General features: G+C 36.0%; 1 non-coding gene across 1 annotated transcript; it reads right to left on the bottom strand.

Moving 5' to 3' along the window:
- Positions 1–10,036: 10,036 nt before the first annotated feature.
- On the bottom strand, positions 10,037–10,143 carry LOC138899634 (small nucleolar RNA R71). The gene has a single exon (XR_011411384.1). It is a non-coding gene; the product is annotated as a small nucleolar RNA R71 (small nucleolar RNA).
- Between the last annotated feature and the right edge of the window lie 1,131 nt (positions 10,144–11,274).

Consider the following 11,274-nt stretch of genomic DNA (forward strand, 5'->3'; position numbering starts at 1 on the left):
TTTTCTTACCGAGTTTTCATATTCTGATATGAAATTTTCCCCAACTTTTGTTTTGGAATTTATAGATACAGTACGTTCCGAGCTAATGAATATAAATTTCTTTTTATAGTATTGAACATTCAGTTAAGAATAGAGATAACACACCTTAATAGTCTGATACAAGGCATTTGGGTTTTAGCAATGTCTATATCTGAAAAACAATACTACAAGATTCTCAATGATTAACAACAATTCCCAAAATCCCTTCTGCTAATAGAAAGGTCAAGGCGTACAGGCACAAACTAGAGATATCTTTTTGGGATAATTTTATTTCTTCGACAGCTTTATCTGCCTTCTCCTTAAATGACAATATTTCTTTCTGAACCCTTTCAAATTCTTTCTTTGAAAATCCCGCATTATTCCGCAATACAATCAGCTTCTGAAAGTAATGGTGCATACGATCAATTAAGAATCCAAGAAAGAGTGGCCTCTAGCAAGTTCGTTATCCACAAAACTAACATAATTAGTTTACATAGTTATATAGCTTGTAAAATACTTGTAAATTGTTTCGAAACTATAAGATATCTTCTCGATTGAACATAAACTACAATGTGAAATTCACACCGTTGCACACTTCTCATATCTATCGTTTTAAAAGGCATTTTCTAGGTGAGCCCGGGGCGAGCCTTTGGGCGAGGCGTACTAAAAACGCACTGAGACGTATCGGTGGGGCATAAATACCATGGAGCGTACGCCCTAACCTTCTGGGTGTTCGCCTAAGCGTAAGCCCCAATGTCCTAGGCATTCATTTGGGGCGTAAGCCCGAAATGTTTTTCCAAATTTGAAGCTAAATTGCTTAATAATTTTTATTTAAACTTAAATATCCAAAAGTTAACTTGTACTAAATTCTCAAACTAAAATTCTCAAAAGTCAACATTTTTTAATTTTTTTATCCTAATTTCATAATTCATTCTCGATGTCGTTTACTGAGTAACATATACACTTTACACCTTTATTTGCAAAATATAAAATACAAAAAGAAATTCCTTTAATTCTTACTCTCTTCACCGTTTGTAGTTTTCTTCTTTATACTTAAAGTCCTTCAAGTTTTTTTTTTGGTATTCTTTAGTTTTCTTTCCAAGTTAGTTTTTAGTTTTAGAATTTCTTTTGTGCACATGTAAAAAACAACTATAGTATTTTTTATTTTTTCAAGGTAAAAAAATATTTCTTATAAGGTTTATGCACTTGTAAGAATATTTATAATATATATACATTTTCCTACTAATTTTATTTTTCTTGAATTTTTTAATCTTAATGTATTTTACATTTATATATTTTTTTATTAATTTATAAAATATTAAAAGTTGATACTCATAGAGCTTTCGCCATGCGCTCCAAGGCTTTAGCCTCGCACCTTGTTAGATAAAATTTCTCGTCTTATGCCCATCCTTTTTTAAAACACTGCTCGTATCAACTTAGTCTCCATCGGCATTTTAATATCAAAATCTTAATGCATACACTAAATTGTGGTTGATCTGAAGCCTTCCAATTTTCCCTTCTTTTTAACTTCAAACTGATATGAATTAAGTATTTTTATTTTCTGCGTCCATATAATCTTAGCGCATTAATTATATTTTCTCGAATATTTTATCTACATACGAACTAACATTCATTATACCAATAAAATTGTTTAAATGTGCAAGTCAAGTTTTGCAGGAATGATCGCCTTGGCCATAAATTCATAGGAAGAATGGGGTAGGCACTTATTAATACATATGGGGTGTCATAAACATATTCATAATTAAGAAAAAGAAAAAGATAGAAAATGTGTCAAAAAAGGAAAATATATTGTGATATATCCCTTTTTTTTTAAACAGAACTATCAATTTTTCAATTACATGAACACCCACAGCAAAATAATTACCCACATGATTAACTAAATACACATATATTCACCAAATATAATTAAAAAACATATATTTTTTCACGTAATCATGATAAATCTTTATGTGTCACGACCCAAAATCTACTAAAGGCCGTGATAGTGCCTAACACCGCCGCCAGACAAGCCAACGGGTGATTGATCACTTAATTACTCATTTTAGTATTTTGAAATCATAACTTTCATTAATTAAATAGTATGAAATAGAATTTACAGGGTAAATGGTAATATTTACACGAACTACAATAATGAACAACCTATAGGAACCCGGTGTCACAAGTGCATCAGCATCAACTAGAAAATATAATAAAATACAACATCTGCCTGAAATACAAATTAGAAAGGAGAATATAAAATAACCCTGATGGAGACTCTGCAGGTTGCAGATCATAACATGAAATGCAGCTTACGGTAAAGTCCCCGTAATAGTCGCGTCTCGGTGCCCAAAAGACCACCAGACATATATGTACCTGCACAAAAAGTGCAGCAAGTGTAGTATGAGTACGTAAATCAACGCGCACTCAGTAAGTATCTAGCCTAACTCTAGAGAAGTAGTGACGAGGGGTCGACATCAATACTTACTAGTGGTCCAATAAGACAGATACAATAGAAGTAGACAGATGTGAGTCAGAGCAAATAAACGAAATAATAAGTATAAACACGTGGTAGAATTCTCCTCTCAGCAATAACTCAAACTCTCAACTAGTAGCTACCTCCTCAATCGGGGTATATATAGTGGGCCTCACCAGATAGGTTGCCACAATTCAATTCAGGAAAACTCACAGATATACTACCGTCTTATCAATTATTACGCACGATTTCATAAGAGTATTTTATAGAAATGCCGAGGCGTACAGCCCGATCCATCATAATATTTTCAAACCATAGATACATCTATTATATTGCCAAGGCGAATGGCCAGCTCCCATGAGAGTGTGATACAAAATGTTGCCGAGGCGTACGACCCGATCCATCATAATGTGCGCACTACCGAGGGTCGAACGACACGAACCATAGATGTATCTATCCTACCGAGTCGAACGGCCCGATCCCATTAGAATAAGAAGCTTTACGGGTCCTTTGACCCCACTCATGAATAGACGTGTGAGTTATAAATTTTTAAGGAAAACCTTTGGATGAGAGCGCATAACGCGGGAGAAATTCATAAGATGGGTACAATTATTTCACGGCTAATCATGAAACCCGTCGAATCTTTACAATAGCAAGTCTATTACTCTACGCAAGTCTAGTCTCAAGTCGCAACGTAAAATAAAAGAATTTAATAGGCAAGAGACAACTCACATAGTACAGTTATAGCATGGCGGGAACCTATATCTACCCGGACATAACATGAATCTAGCTACGCACGGACTCTCGTCATCTTCTGCGTACGTAGCCCACCCTCACCCCCGCAACAAGTAGCACATAATAAATACATCACATAGGGGCAGTTTTTCCCTCACAGAGTTAGACAGGAGACTTACTGTGAGCACCTAATTTTTGACTATATTTGAATTTTTACCACCTTCTACTATATAAATATTTTTAAAAATTTCATATATATTTTTTTAGCTTTGTTACATTATTTTTATATAGGGTAAGAATTAAAAATAATTTAAAAGGTCAAATTATTACTATTAGTATTATTTTTATTTTTTATGTTTATTTTAAAATAAAATAAAAAACGAAAAAATTAAATATTTTTTTTAATTTTTGGATGGGAATAAAATAATAGAAAAATTAAAAGTATGGAATAAAAAATAAAAAGTAAAAGTAGGTGGAAATTATTTTTTAAAAAAAGTAAATGAAAGTGAAAAATTAATAAAATAAAAGTAAAAGAATGTGGAAATTTTAAAAAATGAAAAGTAAAAGAAAGATGAAATTAAAAAATAAAAGTAAAAGTAGCTGAATTTTTTTTTAAAAAAAGTAAAAGAAAGTGAAAATTTAAAAAAGAAAAGTAAAATAAGTGAAAATTAAAAAAAGAAAAGTAAAATAAGTGAAAAATAAAAAAAAGTAAAGTAAAAAAAGTGAAAAATTAAAAAATAAAAGTAAAGGAAAGTGGGGAATTATTTATTTTAAAAAATAAAAAAAAGGGAAGTGGGAATTCTTTTTAATTAAAAATAATAAAATAATAAAATAATAAATAACATATCTGAAAAAATTTCGAATTTTTTTTTCTATAAATAGAAGAGAAATGTGAGAAGAAAATAGGGAGAAGGAGAAAAAATAAGGGAGGAAGGAATTGAGAGAAGTTGTTTTTCTTCTTCTACGCTAAGAGAATTTCTACTCGTGTCATTCTTTCTTCGCCTTTCTTTCAAATAAATCCAGCAAGTCATCACCCAAAATCCAAAAAAAATACTTCATAATATCCCTTTTTACATGCCAAAAAGTGGAGTCAATAGTCGAGGTCGAGGATTCCGTTAGAGTTTTGTTCACTAGGTTTGATGTTATTCGTCGCTTATGCTTGTTCGGCGTTCGTCTGAGTCATTGTACCTGTTCTTGAAGACTCATTTAATTGAAAATTTTGTATTAAAGGTTTATTCTTTTCTCTGTTCTTTTTATCTTATTTCATGTGATTTTATTTATTTGCCTTTAAATTTTATAAATAATAATATAAATTAGTCCTTAAAAGCTATACGCTTAATTATATTTCTGAAAATATGGTGTTCAAACTTACTTTAAGGTTGGGAAGATTTGGACCCTAATAAGTCTGGGCTTCAATTGTTGGGTTATAGGATATTGGTATGTGGTGGTTTATTTATTCAAATATCTAAAATCATACACTTCTTCCTCAAGTAATTCCATAATTCATGACCTCACAATAATCTCAAAGTTTAGGAAGAATAATGAACATCGTTAGAGTGCATTAGGCGCGCTTTTAATTAGTTTATCGCGATTATGTATACGCTCGCGTGGCATAATTAGAATTTTCAAAATTAAAATCGAAGTATGTGTTCACGCAACTTTGGTCAAAACAATCTTAATATAATAAAAATGCTATTAATTGCGTGCACGTACACGTGATATGATTTTGGCACAATAAACAAAATGGATTCACACACGTGATTCGTTTCAAAGATAATTCTATATTTTAATATAAAAGTGGATATATAAAATATGGAAATCAATAAATCACAGTTTATCTAAAATTAATTGAAGCCAAGTTGTAGTCAATAAAGCGACCGTGCTAGAACCACGGGACTCGGAGAATGCCTTACACCTTCTCTCCGGTCAACAAAATTTCTTACCCGAACTTTATTTTCGCAGACCAATAATAATAGAGTCAAACCTTCCTTTGACTAGGGATTCAAATAAAAGGTGACTTGGAACACCTAAAAAATCAATTCCAAGTGGAGACTCTGTAAATAAAATAATCCACACTCACATTTGTCACTTTAATTGGAAAAACTCTTTAACCCATAATAATCCATAATACATATCTTTTTGGGGGGTATAAAAGGGGTGTGATAGCTCTGGCGACTCTGCTGGGGACAAGAACCCAGAACTTCTGGTTCAGGGTTCAGAATTCGAGCTTGTAATGTGATCTATACTTGACTTTCTTGATTGTTGATATTTCTGTGTTTGTGGGCCTAATGTACTAATTGTCTCTCATTTACCACTTTATTATTATTTGAACTATATAAACTGCCTTCTTATGCCTCCCTTCTGAGTCTTTTGAATTTATGGTACACACGTGCGCGTGGCCCACTTTTCTGTTAGAGGTCATACCAAATAGAACGAGGCTGGATCAGTAACTAGGTCGCGTAGACTTTCGTGCTCCCAGTACATTGTCCCCACCTCGGCTCGAGCTATCCGCTTGGGTAAGCGAGGTCTAAAACACTCCCCACAGGATTTTAAACTTAGAATAACATAGCCTCATGCCGGATCCCTAGTATGAACGTTTGTTTGTATCACCTGCATTTGACTTTGGGGACTCAACACAGGGGTTGAGTCCGTCTAGGACAGGTGTACCCGATAATTACAAGACCATCCTGATGCATCTTATGTACTACATGTACATTATGTTTGATTCGGTTAGTGCATGTTGACCTGCTTCTAAAACATAAAAATAAGAATCGAGAGAAAACCAAAAGGAAGAAAATAAGATAGAAAATTTACCCGTTTTTTTAAAAATCTCGGTATTTGAAAATCCAAAAATCCTGTCAAAAATTTACCCCAAAACGATTATTACAAAATAAGATTGAATTTTTCCCCAAAAAAAAGTGTCATCACATTCCTGAAATATTGACCGAACTACGCTGGTCTGATTCTCACCGGATGTGAGATACGTAGGCAAACCTCATCGGTTCCGGCCCCAATTTTCAAAAATTCAAAAATATTTTCTTTACTCTTAAAGAAGTTTTCCTTTCAAAAATTCCTCTCCAAAAAAAAAAAAATCAAAACTCAAAAATATATTCCTTGCTAGAAGTTTTCGTGGTCGGTTTTGTGTATGAGTAAAAAATTAAATAAAGGAAAAAATGGTTAGTTTGTTTACTTTATTCCTGATCTTTCCTGAACTACGTAATGATCAGACATGCGGCGTCATGATACGTAGGCAATCCCCATCGGATTCGATCATAGCCATAAATAAATTGAGTAAAAAAATAAACCGAAAAAAAGAACAAAAAAATGAGTGAAAAGGAAAAGAGTGACAAAAAATAACAGAGAAAAACAAAGAGCGAAAAAAAAGAGAAAAGAAAAAACAAATCGAGAAAAAAAAAAGAAAAAGATAAAAAGAGAGCCCCCGAGATGGAATCAGTTCACCCATGTTGGTGAATCATACTCGAGCTTGTTCTAAAGCTAGTCAGGCTAGGTCTACTGCAGCGAATAGCCCCGAACCGGCCAAACCTTGAGTCCCCCTCGCACCGGGCTAATGCTAGATATGAATACCACCCTGGAGCAGTGGGACATGATACAGAGGATTGTTGAACCCTCATAAGGGCAGTTGAAGAATTGATCCAGCATTGAAAGCCACAGTAGCCATTGCCGAGAAAAAAAAAAAGCTAAAAAACGATTGTCAAGCCTGAAATTTCCCCATCAGACGAGAGTCTCGGTAGCCAGTCTTGCTATCCTTTCTGCGTCCGGATTATCTCAGAGTGTGATCCGGATGTTTTACTTTTATTGTCTTACTTTTCGATGTAAACCCTTCTATCTTTAAAATTAAAAAAAAAAAACAAAAATCAAATTCAAAATAAAATAAAATAATCAAAATAAAAAAAATCAATTAAATGAAATTAATATTTCATTACCTAGGAATGTCTCTTTTCTTAATCTTGTCATTTTTCTTATTCTCTTTTCAGTTCTGTTAGTGCAGATTTTAATGACATGATATGCTTGCGGACTTCATGTCCAGATCCTAAAACGCTGTGAGACTTCGAAATAATGAATCAAGAATCAGAATGCAAGGAAGATAAGTTTAAGAAAATAAAACAAAGACTCAGAACAGCTAAAGAAAAATTGGCTCCAGATTGGAAAGATCCATACATGGTAATGAGAGTACTGCCAAAAGAGAGCGTTGTACCTGGGAAACATTGAAGGAAATGTCCTTGCAACAACTGTCAATGCAAGTGTAGTCAAAGGTACTATATTAGATCCTCTATATATCATTAATGTTCTCCGGTTGGGATGAAGAAAGCTTTCTTTCTCACTATCCAAATATTCAACCCTTGGCAAACCCTTTGAGCCGACCTTTTTTTTTTGATTACCCTCTTTGGAACCTGAAAGTTATTATAAAAAAAAGAAAAAAATAAATGAAAAAAAAGAGAAAAAAAGAAAAAAATAAAAGACAAAAAGAAAATGAAATGAAAAAAATGAAAAAAAAGAGAGAGAGAGAAAAAACAAAACAAAAATCCAAACAAGTTCATGTTCCATTGAACTACGTTCGACTTGATTCCGAAAGGATACATAGGCAGCCTCTTGACAACTAGGGATTTTAGCCTATTATTTGCTCTCTTTTGCTTAGGTTTTGGGTTAAAAAAATGCTAAAGGTAGTTCTGAAAACTAACATAATGTGCTTGCTTGCAGGGTTTGGTCAAAATGAGGCAAAGAAGCCAAAATAAGCTCATGAAGGAGTCAAACTTGCACAAGCCAAAGGCTGAAACTGAATCGCGGACCGTGATGGAAAAGCGCGGCCGCGTAGGGTTCACCACTAAGGCGGATAATATTCTGCAGTTGGCGAGATAGAGGTTCAGAGAAGCTGCAATCCAGAGAAAACACCACCGTTGCCCGCGTCTACATTACGTCGCCGTGAAGTTATCAGACGCGGTGAAAATTCCGCTGGGAGCGTGATAAAAGGTTCAGAGACTTGGCAAGTGAAACCTAACTGAAGAACGAGATTCGCGAACATAATACGCGGCTTCGATTAAAGTTAATGCAGACGCGAATATATTTACGCTGTCCGCGAAACCTAGTCCAGTCCAAGCCCAGTATTGAAGAAACGTGGACCACGCTTATTATTATGCGGCCGCGAAATCTCAAGCGCGGACGCGGTCAGAATTACGCGTCCGCGAATACTCTGTAGGGGCATTTTTATCCGAAAATTTTAGCTGTGTATAAATAGATCTTTTTGACATTTTTAGGTTATGTTTTGTAGAGCAGAGCATGTGAACGGCTGGTTTTTCCCCTTTTGGGCAATTTTATAATAGATTTACCTTTAAACTTTAGATTTTCATCTTGTACTTTAATATTATGGCTTATATTTCATCTTCACCTTTGATTTCTGCTGTATTCATGAGTAGCTAGACCCCATAGCTAGGGTGGTGACCCAATCTTAGTGTGGGTACTTAATGGGTCTTGAATTTTAGAGCTTAATTGTTTATGGGTTAGTGATATTTAGCCTAATTCATGCTAAAATTGTAGAATTAGTGATTGCAAACACTGATTCATGCCTTTATGACTTAGGCTCTTCTAGAGAAAGAGAGACTAAGTCTAGGAAAATTAGGCTAACAAGGAATTGGGGTGAACTCAAGAGATTGATAGCCCCGATTAAAGGGTTAAACCTAGAGATAGTAATACTCGACTTGAGCCAATTTCATTTGGATTGTGCGAACACCCATTTGGGCTTGAGAAACCAAATCAGGCAAAGTCACTCAAACTACCGAGAGGTATAGAGTGAGAACTTATGTGTGATGGTTATATCATGACCCCAATCGTAGCAAGCTTGTCCTAAATTCTTGACATCCATTACATACTCACCTAGGCGGAAGTCACTACCCTAGTGACTTTTAACACTTGAAAACTTTCACTAAGAATATTGTACTTAGCTTACACTAGGCATACAATAGTATAATAATTAGAATAGAATCAATCACAACAATGTTTGGAAGTGCAATTAGAAATAACACGCACATCTAGATTAGTTAGATACCCGACTCCAAACCAAATTAACTCCCTATGGAAATCGATCCCGACCTCATCGGGTAAAACTGCATCGACCACTCTTTGCTACTATATAGTGGTGTAAGTTTGGCCACGATCACTTTTTGGCGCCGTTGCCGGGGAGTTAGATGGTGTTGACTATCTTTCTAACTATTTATGTGTCTTGTTTTTTTTCTTTCCTTCTGTTTTTCTAACTTTTGTGTATCTATCGCTTTAGGTACCAAATAGCTCATAATGATGCTCTTGGACATATTCTTCCGGGGGAGGAGGTAGATGACAATGTTGAGGATAAGGTTAATCTAGAACCTGAAGTCCAAAGAAGAGGCCGCCAGGCTAATGACAACATTCCAAACCCTCCCCCACCTCTTCCACGGGCAGCACACCGGGTGCTACCCAACGAAGGTTACGCAAGTGCAATTGTACCCCCCCTCCCCCCCGATCTGGGCGGGCAATTTTCAAATTACAAATGTCATGCTGACCCTATTGGAGCAAAGGGGCTTCTTCACTGGAGCTCCTCATCAGAACACATACAAGCATCTAAAGGGTTTTGTAGACACATGCTGGGGGAGAAAGCAGACGAATGTGTCGGAGGACGCTCTGAGATTGAGACTTTTCCCATTTTCACTTAGAGGGAAACCTTTGGACTGGCTCGAGAGGCTACCCAACCACTCCATACACACATGGGATGAGTTGGCAGAAAATTTTACAACCAAGTTTTTCTCACCAGGTCATATGGCAATATTGAGGGATGAGATCTTAGCCTTTAAACAAGAACCTAATGAACCGCTACATGAAATCTGGGAGCGATACCGGACAATGGTCAAGGAATGCCCAAATAATGATATGACTGAAGAAATGATTCAGCAGACATTCTATTGGGGCATCAACACGGCCAACCTGTGTGTGGTGAATCAGCTAGCTGGGGGAAATTTTATGAAGACGCCTTATGCCGATGCTTGTAACATACTTGATGAGATGGCTGACACATCTTCAGCTTGGCAGAGTCAGGCAAATCTTCCTCAGGGTGACCCTAATGTCATCCATCTTCACAAGGAACTTCAAGATCACGGACAAGCCATAGCCGAGTTGACAACTACTATGAATCAGTTAGCAAAGGCCCAACTTCAGCAAGTTCAAGGGACAAAGCAAGTAAATGCCATGGAAGGGGTAAATGCCATGGTCAACAGGAGGAAACAACGTGGTCAACAAGAGCAAAACAATCAAGATCAATATGAGCAAAGTGGTAGTGGTGACAATCAAGACGATTCTTATGATGATCAAAGTGAGGAAGTGTTATATGCCAATAACTACCAAGGTCAGCGGAGCAATGCTCCAAATCAACAATGGAGATCGTATGGGAACTATCAAAATTGGGGCAACCAAGGCCAAGGGAATTGGAACAATGGCAACAAAAATAATCAGAATTGGGGGAACAACAATAACAATTGGGGAGGAAATGGAAACAAGGGGGTTGGAATAATAATAATCAAGGCAACCAGGGGTCGGGCGTCCAAAGGCCCCCGATGTATCAACAACCAAACAATCCGCCTCCATATTCATCTCAAGGGCAAAGTTCTTCAAACAATGAGATGGGGCGAATAGAGAATATGTTCAAACAAATGCTGGAAAGGAATGCTGACTCCGATGCCCAAATAGCCTCCTAAACTACCTTTATTCGCAACTTGGAAGTACAACTGGGTCAAATTTCTCAAGAATTGAATACTTGCCCTAAGGGGGCACTACCAAGTGATACGATAGTAAACCCGAAGGGAGGGAACCATACAGGCCATGCTATGGTAGTGACCACAAGAAGCGGTAGAGGTGGAGATGCAAGTACTTCTGATCCAAAGAAGATTGTGAATGAAGATATTGTATTGCAAGAAGATGATGAGGTTTAAGCCAATGATGAGAATGTGAATGATGAAGTGAGGATGGATAGCAATGACAACATGGAGGTGACTCAAAATGATGTGAAC

This window comes from Nicotiana tomentosiformis, chromosome 9 (assembly GCF_000390325.3).
Source record: "Nicotiana tomentosiformis chromosome 9, ASM39032v3, whole genome shotgun sequence".
NCBI lineage: Eukaryota > Viridiplantae > Streptophyta > Magnoliopsida > Solanales > Solanaceae > Nicotiana > Nicotiana tomentosiformis.